The sequence below is a fragment of the Neovison vison genome, chromosome 11 (assembly GCF_020171115.1).
Source record: "Neovison vison isolate M4711 chromosome 11, ASM_NN_V1, whole genome shotgun sequence".
NCBI classification, from domain to species: domain Eukaryota; kingdom Metazoa; phylum Chordata; class Mammalia; order Carnivora; family Mustelidae; genus Neogale; species Neogale vison.
In genome coordinates, this window is record NC_058101.1 from 46406279 (window position 1) to 46415292 (window position 9014).

Consider the following 9014-nt stretch of genomic DNA (forward strand, 5'->3'; position numbering starts at 1 on the left):
TGGCCCAGGTTGGGAATATTCAGAATCTCCCAGTCCTAGAGAGCACTGGCTAGCTCCTGCATGGACTCTCTCTCAGCAGAGGGTGTAGAGTGCAACTCAGACCCTGGTCACACAGTGCAAGTGCAGAGTGAAAAAGGTTGTGGCTCTAGAGAGCACCAACTGGCATCCACACCAGACTTTCTCACACATGCCACCACCCAGACTATCTCACATGTGCCAGCAGCTCAGGGACCAAGGCCTGGCTTCTTCACTGCACTCTCTCTGGCTCAGCACAAGTGGTAGCTGTCCTGGGTCCATGGGCTTAAGCCCCAGTCCTTAACCACCTGATTCCATCAGTTTCCCCTTAAAATCATTTGGTCTCTTTGAGTGCTTTCAACCAGACTCCAAGTTAATGCTGGTCCCCAATCGTAGGGCACTCTCGTATGAGGGTATTACTTTCTAATAAGTTGCTTCTGGTGGCTTCTGCCCCCTTTTGTTTATCTTTCAATATCAGTCCGATGTTCCCACTCTGCTTTACCTTTCCACTGGTGTCTTCTGCCCCTGAAGAGATCCAGAAGTGTATAATTCTCATCTCAGGCTGATTTCATGGGTGATCAGAGTTCTTTGGTAGATAATCAGCTCACTTTAGGGGACTGGTTGAAATAGCACCTCCTACTTTTCCACCATCTTGTCTCCTTTCCAAACACTGTTTTCTTTTCTTTTCTTTTTTTCTTTTTTTCTTTTTTTTTTTTTTGAAAAAAAGAAAATATATAAGCCTCTAGCTAGGCCAACTAAGAACAAAGAAAGAGGATACAAATTACTAATATCATAAATGAAAGAGGTGATGTAACTACAGATTCCAGGAATGTTGGAAGAATAATAAAGACATATTATGAATAATTCTACATCTGCAAATTTGATTGTCCAGACAAAATGAACCAATTTCTTGAAAGACATATTTACCTAAATGTACCCAAGAAGCAGTCAACATGAATAAGCCTATATCCATTAAAGAAATTGAATAAAAATTAAAAACCTTTCAAAACAGAAAGTACCAGACCCTGAGAGGTTCACTGGTGAATTCCACAACACATTTAAAGGAAAAAAATTATACAAATTCTCTACAATCTCTTTCAGAAATAGAACCAGAGGAAATACTTCTTCACTCATTGTACCATGCCAGCATAGCCCTAATACCAAAACCATAGACGTTATAAGAAAACTATAGACCAATACCTCTCATGAACAGAGATATAAAATCCCTCAACAAAATATGAACAAAATGAATCCAGCAATGTTAACGAAGAATTATACAGTATGACAAAGTGAGATTTATTATAGGTATACAAATCTGTTTCAACAGCCAAGAATCAATTAATGTATTCCATCACATCAAAAAGCTACCAAAAAAAAATCACATGATCATATTTATAGATCAAGTTTTATCAAGTTGAGGAAACTCCCTAGTTTATGTTTAAACTAAACTAGGGAGTTTCCTCAACTTGATAAACAGTATCTACAAGAAAGCCTACACCTAACATCATACTAAATGATGGGTTTGAAGCTTTTCCAAGTACAAGTACAAGGAAATGACATCCTCTTTCACCACTCCTTTTCAAAACTGTAGTGGAAATTCTAGCTATTGCAATAAGGCAAGATAAGGAAATAAGGATGTCAATATTGGGAATGAAAAAAAAAAACCCTCTTTGTTTACAGACAATATAATTGTCTATGTAAACAATCTGAAAGAATCACCAGAAAACTCAAGAACTAGTATATAATTATAATAAGTTAGCAGAATGCAAAGCTAATACACAAAAGTTGATGATTTTCCCATATACCAGCAATTTATAAGTTAAATTTGAAATTAAAAACATAATACCACATCCTCTCCAACACTTGTTGTTTACTGTCATGTTAATTCTTGCCATTCTAACTGGTGTAAGGTGGTATCTCAATGTGGTTTTGATTTGAATCTCCCTGATGGCTAAAGATTACAAACATTTTTTATGCATCTGTTAGCCATTTGTATGTCTTCTTTGGAGAAGTGTCTGTTCATGTCTTCTGCCCATTTTTTGACATGATTATCTGCTTCCTGAGTGTGGAGTTTGAGGAGTTCTTTAGAGATCTTGGATATCAGGCCTTTGTCTGAGTGTCATTGGTGAATATCTTCTCCCACTCCATGGGTTGCCTCTTTGTTTTGTTGACTGTTTCCTTTGCTGTGCAGATTTTTATCTTGACGAAGTCCCAAAAGTTCATTTTCACTTTTGTTTCCACTGTTGGTGGGAATGCAAGTTGGTGCAGCCACTTTGGAAAACAGTGTGGAAATTCCTTAAGAATTTAAAAATAGAACTATTCTATGATTCTGTAATTGCACTACTGGGCATTTACCCCAAAGGTACAGATGTAGTGAAAAGAAGGGCCATCTGTACCCCAATGTTCATAGTAGCAATGACTATAGTTGCCAAACTGTGGAAAGCGCCAAGATGCCCTTCAACAGATGAATGAATAAAGAAGATATAGTCCATATATACAGTGGAATATTGTGCCTCCATCAGAAAAGATGAATACCCAACTTTTATATCAACATGGATGGGACTGGAGGAGATTATGCTGAATGAAATAAGTCAAGCAGAGAGAGTCAATTATCATATGGTTTCACTTACTTGTGGAGCATAAGGAATAACATGGAGGACATGGAGAAGTGAATTGGGAGGAATGGGAGGGGGAGAGGAACCATGAATGACTGCAGACTCTGAGAAACAAACTGAGGGTTTTGGAGGGGAGGAGGGTGCGGGGTTGGGTGAGCCTGGTGGTGGGTATTAGGAAGGGCACGTATTGCATGGGGCACTGGGTGTGATGCATAAATGATGAATCTCAGAACACTGGAAAAAATAAAATAAAATTACAAAAAATAAAAATAAAAATTTGAAAGAAAAAATAAAATATGATGTATAAAAAAAACATGAAAATACAATACCATTTGAATTTGCACCAAAAAAATGAGATATTTAGGTATAAATCTAACAAAACCTGTAAAAAAACCTATATGAGGAAAATGACAATTTCTGATGAATAAAATCAAAGAAGAGCTACATAAATAGAGAGACACCCCATGTTCATGGGTAGGAAGACACAATATTGTCAAGATGTCTGTTCTTTCCCAACTGATTACTAAACTTAGTGAAGCTTCAATCAAACTCTTGGTAAGTTATTTTGTGGATATCAACAAATTGATTTTAAATTTTATAGAGAGAGGCAAAACACACAGAATAGTTGACATAATACTAAAGGAGGAAAAACAAAGATGAAGGATTTATACTTATTGGCCTGAAGACTTATTATGAAGCAAAAATAATCAAGAAAGTATGGTATTAGTAAAAGAGTAGTCACATATATCAATGAAATAGAGTAGAACCAAGAAATAGACCCACATAAGTATGGCCAGCTGATGTTTGACAAAGGAACAAAAGAAATAAAATGAATACAAAATATCTTTCCAAATAATGGTGCTGAAACAAATGGACATCCACATGAAAAAAAAGTAAATCTAGACACAAACCTTACACCCTTCACAAAAATTAACTCAAAATGGATCATAGACCTAAATGTAAAATGCAATTGTATAAAACTTCCAGTAGATAATACAGGAGAAAATCCAGATGCTTGGGTACAATGATGTCCTTTTAGATATAAAACCAAAGGCACAATCTATGAAGGAAAGATTGATAAACTGACTTCATTAAAATGTAAAACTTCCTTCAATTTGAGTGACAATGTCAAAAGAAAGATGAGCCATGGATTGTGGGAAGATATTTGCTGAAGATGCATCTGATAAAGGACAGTTATCCAAAAATCAATAGTAAAAAAGTCAGCAACTGGATTAAAAAAAAAAAAAAAAAAGGAGCCAAATACCTTAATAGACTCCTCACCAAAGAAGATATATAGATGGTAAAGAAGCATATGAAAAGATACTCCATATTACATGCTATCAGGAAAATGAAAGTTAAAACAATGAGATACCACCACACATTTATTAGAATGAGCAAAATCCAGAACATTGACAACACCAAATCCTGGCGAGGATGTGGACAACAGGAACTCATTCATTGCTGATGAGAAAGGAAACTGATAGAGCAAACCACAGAACAGACTATGGAAAGACAGTTTAGTGATTTCTTACAAAACTAAATATACTCTTACTATATGATTCAATAATCGTGCTCTTTGGTATTTGCCCAAAGAAGCCAAAAACCTATACATGGATATTTATGGCAACTTTATAATTGCCAAGACTTAGAATCAACCAAGGTGTCCCTTGGTAGGCCAATGCATAAGTAAACTATGTTACAATGGACAATGGGATATTATTTAGCATTAAAAATAAATGAGTTATCAAGCCATGCAAAGACATGGAGAAATCTTAAATATGCATTATGAAGTAAAAGAAGCCAATTTGAAAAGATTACCTACTATATGATTTGAATATATGAGATTCTGGAAAAGGCAAAACTATGGAGACAGTTAAAAAAAAAAAAAAGTGGTTGCCAGTGAGCTTGGGAGGAGGGGGAGATGAATAGGTAGAGCCCATAAGATGTTTAGGGCAGTGAAATACTCTGTATGATACCACAATGACATATACACATCATTACATCACTATACATTTTTTTAAAAACCCATAGGCCATATAATGCTAAGAGTGAACTATAATATAGACTTTGGGTCATTATAATATGTCAATATAAGTTCACCCATACTAACAATCATAACCACTGTAGTGGGGGATGTTGATATTTAGGAGGCTATGCATGTGTAAGGGAAAGAGGTATGTTGGAAATTTCTGCACTTTCTGTTTAATTTTGCCATTTGTCATAAACTGCTCTAAAAATATTACCTTATTTTAAAAATAATAATTCTTATAATATCACCTAAACTTAATTAATACCCAGAAATAAATCTGAAACTAAAATACATGATTGAGAAGAATTAAATTAGCCCTAAATTAATCAAGGGATATAACACTAACGGTTTGGAAAACTGGCTATTGTAAAGATACAATATTCCCAAATAAATGTTTGTAAGTGGATATTGTGAGCTCTAACTCATTTGACCTTATATTTAGGGTTAAAGACCCTAAAACTAGTTTACAGTTGGAATTCAAATGCAGACTCATTTTATTTTGAAATATGTGAAGAAATATTACTTTTAACTAGATTCTTGCAGTCTTTTCTTTATAGATGCAAATGATGATACACCTTGCTGCATTAACAAGTAGACAGAAAACATTTTTTTTCAATTGTTTGAACTACCTCTGTATTATACCCAAAAGTTACATGTTGACTTATCATCAAAACCTGTTTTTAATGAAGTCTCCACTGACAAATCAATTTGATCTTCCATCAATATTGTTCAAATCAGAAATTGAAAACTGATTTGCAAAAGGATTTGTTACACAGTTATTTGAATCATTCATTTTCTCAACACCTACATCAATATTGTGAATTGTTCCTGTGGTACCTCTGAGATTTTTACATCCCAACACAATCTACTATAATAAATTAAAAGTAGATTAGAGGTTTTCCATTGTTTTGTGAAGTGTGAGAAAGGTGATTTTTAAAGGGGAGATGGAAAATGTGAATCTGCATAATGATGTAGGCACCCATAGATAAGTTGTAGGCATAAGTATGTATTGAAGATGTGAATGTGGCTATTGAATCCCTCACCACTATTTATATCTCTGAAACTCCTGGGATGTTTTTATGCACTCCCAGGTGTAAACATATGCTAGTTTTATGGGCACTGCACTAAGATAAACTGCATTTTCTTCTGCTTTCCTTAGACACCTTACTTCAGCTCACTGAAATAATCAGGATCTTATAGTAGGCATGGGATTTCCTCCCATCAATACCTAATTCACCTGAAGTTTGAAGATAATTTTGTCTTGAGGTGACAAAAGAGGCACGTTGAAACTTTGGAATTATTTTCAGACATACGATACTATTAAAAAGGCCCTAACTTCAATATTCAAAACATATTCAATACATAAATAAAAACAGGGAAGTCTTTGCTAAAGTTCAAAGTTGAAGAATATGTCCTATGTATGTAATCATAATTACTTTCAGATATATTGATAATTGTATATGTCAGTAGATTATGTGATATAATGATGTAGTGATTGTATGTGATATAATTATCAACATAACTGAAAATATTTATAAATTTATATATTAAGACAAAGCTGTTGGTTTCCAAATATCACTATGCATGTAAATCACCTAGGGAGTTAAAAATAGAAATGAAAATACGGTTTTTGATTCTTACTTCAAATCTACTGAATCAAAATCTTAGTGAATGAGGCCACATAATTCTTAAACGCTGGCCTGCTTATTATTCTTCAGGGCTACATTCCCTTATATGTGTACATCACATGCACATACATGCATACATACATATATATCATTTTGTATGTATATATACATATGTAATTATACACAAAAATTATTCATTAATTTTCAGGGTAATACTTATTGCACACAAAATAAATAAAGTAGTGGCACATTGCCTTATTGTGGTTGAGTTAACATACCCAATCATTTATTCTATTTGCTTCTCTAGTGAATAGACAGTTGGTCTGAATGCTCACATAAGCCACTGGAAAAAAAAAATCAAAATGTTTGTTTAAGAGTATGTAAAAGTGTATTGGTCTTCTGTCAATAAGATTATTATTCTCTTTTAGAGAAATAAACCAGTAGAGTACAGGTTTAACTGTGCTAATTGCTATTAAAGAAATTCAGCAAGAATTGGCTTTGGAAGACGGTGTTAATAGCCATCACTCTCTTTAGCTGACAATTCAATCACTTCAACCTCAAAGCACATGTTTGTGTAACAACTATTCTTGGTCCCTTGTTGTTGTCTTGATAAGCATGTAGGTCTTCACATTATGGTTGATTTTAAGTGCTATGGAGACTATTTCACAAAAGAAATTGTCACTACTTTCTATTTAAATTGGGGTCTGGAAGGCTATGTGTAACAGCATACCTGATAATTGGTTCTATTATGAAGCACTGTCAAGGTAAATTTTCCAAGTACCAAACAAAATGCTTAACACTCATTTCCAGGCAAAAACTGCAACGTAGTGCTTCGGCAGCAAAAAATTCCAATTCTAATTGCATAGAGTAAATCCAATTATGCCTTATATAATCCAGATGCTAAACTGACACTTAGAGTATTACCTGCGAACAATGTGCTGTTCCCCATGTTTGGAAGAGGAGGTGGGGAGAGGACAAGTTATTTTTTAGCATCTTAAAGCATAAATTAAATATTTCTGATAAATTAGGTTAATGATAGATTGCACTAATAAAGTGTCTTTTTAATAACTCTAATAGTGGATGCAGCTCCTTTGTTAGTACCTTCATAAATAGGTTATACATTTGACATTCAAAGCTTTTGAACTCTTTCCTAAATCAATTACATTTCAATTAATGAAGTTCAGATTATCAGATTTCCACCAGGATCCCCCCCCACACACACACACCAGAAAACAGAAAACTTAAGTGCAATTGTATAGGTCATCCTTGCTCAGCAGTTTGGCAAAGATTCAAATTCTCTAATCCCCAGTTTCTTTATCAATCACATGTAGGTAATATTTAATGTGCCTTGTGGGGTTTTGAGGCTTAAATGAAATTATACATGTAACATGTTTAGCAAGATGCCTAGAGCATACTACATTTTAATAAATATCAACTATGATCTGATTTCAAATTATGACGTATGCTTCAATTCTACCAACTGCAGTTTTCAGGTGTATTCATTTAACAACCTATTTTTCAGTGTTTGCAACATGTCTTCTCTTCTTGCTATTTTGACATAAAAATGAATGCAACACAGATCCCACTTGCCTTGGTTATGTTCCACAGAAGCAGAGCCAGAGGTGAGGATTTATTAAAATGATTTATTGAAAAATGTTCTTGGGAAAAAGTCATCTAAATACAAGGGGCATATGCCTGGAAAAGGAAGAAGCTATGCAAACTGTTAGAAAAGTTCTAACTCTAGGTTGACCCTTAGGGGATTGAAAGTATCCCTTGGTAAAAGCGCTGGGACTTTGTACCTTGCTGTAGGTAGCTTGCCCTTTCTTTCCTTTCCTTTCCTCCCCCCCCTCCCTTTCTTTCTTTCTTTCTTTCTTTCTTTCTTTCTTTCTTTCTTTCTTTCTTTCTTTCTTTCTTTCAGTAGTACTTTCAATCACCCACTGATGATTTTCTGAAGAAGGCTACAGACATAATCCCTAAACCAAGGGGGAAGAGGATAGGTATTGACCACATCAATCAAAATGATAGAAGGATCTCAGGGGAATGAAATGAGGCATCCCCAACAGCACCTTCTCTACTACCCATATAAAAAGTCCCAGTCATGGGGTGCCTGGGTGGCTCAGTGAGTTAAGCCACTGCCTTCAGCTCAGGTCATGATCTTGGGGTCTTGGGATCGAGTCCCACATTGGGCTCTCTGTTCAGTAGGGAGCCTGCTTCCCTCTCTCGTTCTCTCTCTGCCTACTTGTGATCTCTCTCTGTCAAATAAATAAATTTAAAAATCTTAAAAAAAAAAAAAATCCCAGTCAAGTGAAACAGGTAATCATGCAGGATAGTGATGTAAATCATTTCAGTTCATTGTGAAAATGCTCTGACAGAGTACCAGTCCATACTGCTTACAATTTTTTTCCATCTGGCTGTTTTACATCACTAGGCCTTTGGCCCACAAACCCTTACCACCCACACCTTACCTCCAGCCTGCTCAACTCATACTTTTCTTTCAAGACTCACTATAAAGCATTATTACTTTCTGGAAAATCTCTCTGACTTCTATCTCAGCCTCCTTCTACATCTGTTAAAGGAACCTGTTTTAGTTTATGTGGGCTGCCATCACAAAAATATCATAAACTGAGTGGTTCATAAACACTATTCATTTATCATTTAGTCCTGGATGCTGAAAAATCCAAAATCGAGGTGCCAGCAGATTTGTGTCTGGTGAGGACTGGTTTGCTA